The sequence below is a fragment of the Lithobates pipiens genome, unplaced genomic scaffold (genome assembly GCF_037356315.1).
Source record: "Lithobates pipiens isolate NorthernLeopardFrog02 unplaced genomic scaffold, aLitPip1_a1.2 Scaffold_23, whole genome shotgun sequence".
NCBI lineage: Eukaryota > Metazoa > Chordata > Amphibia > Anura > Ranidae > Lithobates > Lithobates pipiens.
In genome coordinates this window covers 106733316-106739629 of record NW_027507785.1, presented here as the reverse complement: position 1 = coordinate 106739629, position 6314 = coordinate 106733316, and the positions used below count along the sequence as shown (strand labels likewise).

Genomic DNA, 6314 nt, shown 5'->3' with positions numbered 1-6314 from the left:
CCCGGAGGCCGTCAATAGATGTCCTCCCCTTTGCACACTCGCCACTCCCCCTGAAGGGAGCGTACTGTGATCACCTGAGTCAATGAGACTTGGGTGATCACAGATCGGAGTGAGAGGTCGATCCCGGCCCCTTACCACGTGATCAGCTGTCAGCCAATGACAGCTGATCACGTGATGTACAGAGAAGATCGGTAATCATTTGCCAGTGCCACAAATCAGTGCCCACCAGTACATAAGTGCCAGCAATCAGTGCCACCTATCAATGCCCACGAGTGCCACCTATCAATGCCCACCAGTGGTGCCAATCAGTGCCTCATCAGTGCCACCTAGCTGTGCTGCCTATCAGTGTCAACTACCAGTGTCGATCAGTGCCCATCACTGCCACCCATCTGTGCCCATCACTTGCACCCATCAGTGCCCTTCAGTGCCACCTATCAATGCCCTTCAGTGCCGTCCATCTGTGCTCACTAATGCCACCTCATCAGTGCCCCCGAGTGCCACCTATTAGTGCCCATCAATCCCGCCTTATCAGTGCCCATCAGTGTCGCCTTATGGGTGCCCATAAGTGCAAACTATCAGTGCCCATCAGTGTAGTCTCATCAGCGTACATCAATGAAGGAGAAAAGTGACCTGTTTGCAAACTTTATTAACAAAATATAAAGCGGTTTTGTATTTTTTTTTCTTTCTGTCTTTTTTAATTTTTTAACAAACAATAAAAAACCCTGAGGTGATCAAATACCACCAAAAGAAAGCTCTATTTGTTGGAAAAAAATTATAAAAATGTCATTTGGGTACAGTGTTGTATGACCATGCAATTGTCATTCAAAGAGTGACAGCGCTGAAAGCTGAAAATTGGTCTGGGCGGGGGGGGGGGGGGGGGGGGGGGGTTTAGGTGCCCAGTAGGAAAGTGGTTAAGTCCTTATTCTTGCCCATTTTTTCTGCTTTCAACTCATCAACCTCATAAAGTGATCATCAATTTTATTCCCTTTACCTGTCAGTGGTCATTATGTTATGAATGATCAGTATTAGCCATACAGCCCCACCATTTACATGAAACCCACCAATCACAGCTCTCCCTCCTCCTGTCACTGCACAAAAACTTTCAGCTAAGACGTTCCTGCTCTTCTATGGGCGGGGTTTCATGGACATGGGAAGGAAAGCTTGCACGTGGGCGTGGTCATGTCAAACAAAGGGGCGTGCTAGTTATTCAAGGAGTGCAAATCGAAAGGCTCGAAGGCGTGCCCTTCTCCGTGCCGTTCTCGGTTGGCAAGGAGGGGGCGTGTTTCATGACGAAAGGGCAGGCGGAGCCACTGGGCAGCGGCAAGGGGAGAGGCTGTGAGCCGGGGGTTGGGCGTCCGATCAACTCTTCTGTAGTTGTGTTAGGATCCTCCCCGTTCTCTAGTGATGTTTACTAATGGACGCGTCCAACCCCCCCCGCCCCCCCCCCTTCCCTCAGCTATGCGCGGCTCCGAGTTCTGGGACTGTGATAGTCGGGAGTGACTGAGCGCCTGCTGTGTGTTGGCTTCTCCGGACTGCGCGCCGCCGGATATGTGCTGATTCGTCCGGACTTCAGTGCTCGGGACCCCGGAGCTGCGGCTGAGGTACATGTCAGTGAGAGCCCCGGGAGGGACACTTTTCCCGGGACTTCTTCCAGGGTGTCTGGAGTCCCCGGCTGGCTCTATGAACAAGGAGCTCCGCCGCTCTACCACCTTCCAAACTTTCTCCACTTCCAGGCGGCTTGTCCCCTCACACTGACCCGGGCTCCTCATGACAAGGGCTCCCCGCACTACATTCATGGTTGCCCATAGCAACCAATCAGCTTCCAGTTCTCACTTCTGCAGAACAGAGGTGAAATGAAACATGTATTCTGATTGGTTGCCATGGAAAGCAGCCCATTGATTAATGGCACATTCTTCATACTGGGGTGTTGTGGTCAGCCTGCACTTTTCTGTATTGACATTGAAGATGTGACTGTGTAATGGGCATTGTCCTCTGTGTTCTCTCCTATAGAGGGTGAGCGGTGTGCTCGGCGCTGTGCACTCCTCTGCTTGTGGCTCACAGAAGTTTGTTAAACTTCTCAGACTAATCATTGTGTATTGGTGTCACCATGGTGTCATCTCAGTGCATGGACCACTCTGTCCACACAGTGTACGGCCCATGGTGCATGCCAGGATTGCCGGATAACCAGTACAGGCGTGTAGGGGGCAACGGGGCTCTTACAGGGTCCAGGTGTTATTGTCAGCGGCTGCAATGTGTTCACCGAGGAAGGGGAGCTGTGCTGACTGGCGGACACGCATACTCTTCTGTACTGCCCCCATCTATTCTACATCTCCCCTGTACCCCTCCGTACTACCCCTATCTATTCTACATCTCCCCTGTACCCCTCCGTACTACCCCTATCTATTCTACATCTCCCCTGTACTCCTCTATACTACCCCTATCTATTCTACATCTCCCCTGTACTCTTCTGTACTGCCCCCATCTATTCTACATCTCCCCTGTACTCTTCTGTACTGCCCCCATCTATTCTACATCTCCCCTGTACTCCCTCCATCTATTCTACATCTCCACGTACCCATCTATACTACCCCTATCTATTCTACATCTCCCCCGTAGCCATCTATACTGCCCCCATCTATTCTACATCTCCCCTGTACTCTTCTGTACTGCCCCCATCTATTCTACATCTCCCCTGTACCCCTCCATCTATTCTACATCTCCCCTGTACCCCTCCATACTACCCCCATCTATTCTACATCTCCACGTACCCATCTATACTACCCCTATCTATTCTACATCTACCCGTAGCCATCTATACTGCCCCCATCTATTCTACATCTCCCCTGTACTCTTCTGTACTGCCCCCATCTATTCTACATCTCCCCTGTACCCCTCCATCTATTCTACATCTCCCCTGTACCCCTCCATACTACCCCCATCTATTCTACATCTCCCCTGTACTCTTCTGTACTGCCCCCATCTATTCTACATCTCCCCTGTACTCTTCTGTACTGCCCCCATCTATTCTATTCTACATCTCCCCTGTACCCCTCCATCTATTCTACATCTCCCCTGTACTCTTCTGTACTGCCCCCATCTATTCTATTCTACATCTCCCCTGTACCCCCCCATCTATTCTACATCTCCCCTGTACTCCCTCCATCTATTCTACATCTCCCCTGTACTCCCTCCATCTATTCTACATCTCCACGTACCCATCTATACTACCCCTATCTATTCTACATCTCCCCCGTAGCCATCTATACTGCCCCCATCTATTCTACATCTCCCCTGTACTCCTCTATACTACCCCTATCTATTCTACATCTCCCCTGTACTCCTCTATACTACCCCTATCTATTCTACATCTCCCCTGTACTCCTCTATACTACCCCTATCTATTCTACATCTCCCCTGTACTCCTCTATACTACCCCCATCTATTCTACATCTCCCCTGTACCTCTCTATACTGCTCCTTTCTATTCTAAATCTCCTCTGTACCCATCTATACTACCCCTATCTATTCTACATCTCCTCTGTACCCATCTATACTACCCCTATCTATTCTACATCTCCTCTGTACCCATCTATACTACCCCTATCTATTCTACATCTCCGCCGTACCCCTCTATGCTACCTCTATCTATTCTACATCTCTGCCGTGCCTCTCTCTATTCTACATCTCCCTGTACCCCTCTATACTACCCCATCTATTCTACATCTCTGCCGTGCCTCTCTCTATTCTACATCTCTGCCGTGCCTCTCTCTATTCTACATCTCTGCCGTGCCTCTATATATTCTACATCTCTGCCGTACCCCTCTATACTACCCCATCTATTCTACATCTCCCCTGTACTCCTCTATACTACCCCTATCTATTCTACATCTCCCCTGTACTCCTCTATACTACCCCTATCTATTCTACATCTCCCCTGTACTCCTCTATACTACCCCTATCTATTCTACATCTCCCCTGTACTCCTCTATACTACCCCTATCTATTCTACATCTCCCCTGTACTCCTCTATACTGCCCCCATCTATTCTACATCTCCCCTGTACCTCTCTATACTGCTCCTTTCTATTCTAAATCTCCTCTGTACCCATCTATACTACCCCTATCTATTCTACATCTCCTCTGTACCCATCTATACTACCCCTATCTATTCTACATCTCTGCCGTACCCCTCTATGCTACCTCTATCTATTCTACATCTCTGCCGTGCCTCTCTCTATTCTACATCTCCCTGTACCCCTCTATACTACCCCATCTATTCTACATCTTTGCCGTGCCTCTCTCTATTCTACATCTCTGCCGTGCCTCTCTATTCTACATCTCTGCCGTACCCCTCTATACTACCCCATCTATTCTACATCTCCCCTGTATCCCTCTATACTACCCCATCTATTCTACATCTCCCCTGTATCCCTCTATACTACCCCTAACTTTTCTACATCTGACCTGTAATACAGAGGAGTACAAGGGAGATGTAGAATAGTTAGGGGCGTTTTATGTTACACACTTGGAGCAAGTGAGGATTGTTCACTGCTCTACTAACTGTTCTTTTTTGTTTTTTACTAAAACAATAAAAAACACTGAAAGAGAATAGATAGGGGCAGTATAACAGAGTACGGGGGAGATGTAGTATAAAGAGGTACGGGGGAGATGTAGTATAAAGAGGTACGGGGGAGATGTAGTATAAAGAGGTACAGGGGAGATGTAGAATAGATAGGGGCAGCATAGAGGGGTACAGGGGGAGATTTAGAATAACTATGGGCAGTAAAGAGGGGTACAGGAGGAGATGTAGTATAGAGGAGTACAGCGGAGATGTAGAATAGTTAGTAATAGTACAGAGTAGTGGTTCTCAACCTCAGGCCTCAAGTACCCCCAACAACCCTTGTTTTCATGTTTTCCTTTACTTTGCACAGCTGCTTTAAATCAGTGACTTGGTATTGATAAGGGCTATTATCTAGGGAAAGTTCCCAAAACATGGCCCATTGGGGGTAATTGAGGACTGAGGTTGAGAACCACTGATGTAGAGGGAGTACATGGGAGATGTAGTATGGAGCAGTGTTTCTCAAGGCTCCCCAACAGGTCATGTTTGCAGGATTTCTCTCAGATGATTCAGCTGTAATAATAAGTCGGTGAAACTGATCAAATCACCTGTGCAAAATAATGGAAAGCCTGAAAACATGACCTGTTGGGGCTCCTTGAGGACTAGAGTTGAGAAACGCTGGTATAGAGTAGTACAGGGGAGATGTAGAATAGTTAGGGGTTCTATAGATGGGAACTGGACAGATGTAGAATGGGGTACTATTGTGGGGTGCAGGGCAGCCATGTAGTTGAGGGGTATGGGTGGTGACAAGGGGCCCTGGGCATTGGTGTAGTATTGAGGTTATGGGGTAGCACCATTATACCAAGGGGTAATATTGTGGTAAATGGAAGGTCAAATATAAGAGGGTTGTGATAGCAGCCCCCATATTGAGGGGCGCAGGGGGTAACATTGAGGTGTATGGGCAAGCAGCCTCATGTTGCGGAGCAGTGATGTTCTATTTAGGGGAATACGGAAGCAGCATCATGTCGATGGTCGGTTGGCTAATATAGGGGTGTAAGAGAAAGTAGTGTTACATTGAGGGGAGCAGGGTACACGGGGAAGCAGCCTCATGTTAAGGGGTGAGGGGGTAATAATGATGGGCAGTGGGGTAATATTGAGGTACATGGGGAAGCAGCATCTTGATGTCATGTAGGGTGACCTCAAATGGGTATAGGGCAGTAGAGTTATGTTGAGGATACTGAGAAATGTAAGTGTGCAGTGTATAGAGTCATGTAGTGTTCAGTATTGTGGTAGAGCGGTCCCCGTCATTATCAGGAGATTTATATGACTGTCCTGGATACAGTTTGTTGCTGAGGTTCCTGGTAGTGGGACGCTTGTATTTTGGTATGTATGGAGTAAGATGGTGTGTGGGATAAATTCTACTCTAATCCACACAGCATTGTAGTCCTCTTGGGAAATTTAGCAGAAATAACATTTGGATTTGTACAGTAAGCAGGTTTTATAGCTGGTGGTGTATGTTTGAACTGAGCAGTGGCTAATGGAGTTCATTAGGACCTCTCAGGTATTCAGAAATCTTTCCATTTTGGACTGGCCATGATGTCGGTATTTTTGCTGTGCTCAGGTTTGTTTGAGGATATTCGGTGTGTGAAGGGTGCTGGGACACACTTGGATACAGATCTAGCAGGGTTATGTATCGGTGATACTTTGTTACCAATGGCTTTGGGTTTGTTATTCGTTCCCATTTGTTTGCATTTCATT

At 47.8% G+C, this 6314-nt stretch overlaps 1 protein-coding gene across 2 annotated transcripts in view; it reads left to right on the top strand.

Moving 5' to 3' along the window:
- Positions 1–1434: 1434 nt before the first annotated feature.
- Positions 1435–6314, top strand: part of RAF1 (Raf-1 proto-oncogene, serine/threonine kinase) — a 168963-nt gene continuing 164083 nt past the window's right edge. For both annotated transcript variants that reach the window (XM_077452141.1, XM_077452139.1), the window contains exon 1: positions 1435–1601. The gene's annotated coding sequence lies outside the window, so the exon portion shown is untranslated. The remainder of the gene's footprint in view (positions 1602–6314) is intronic.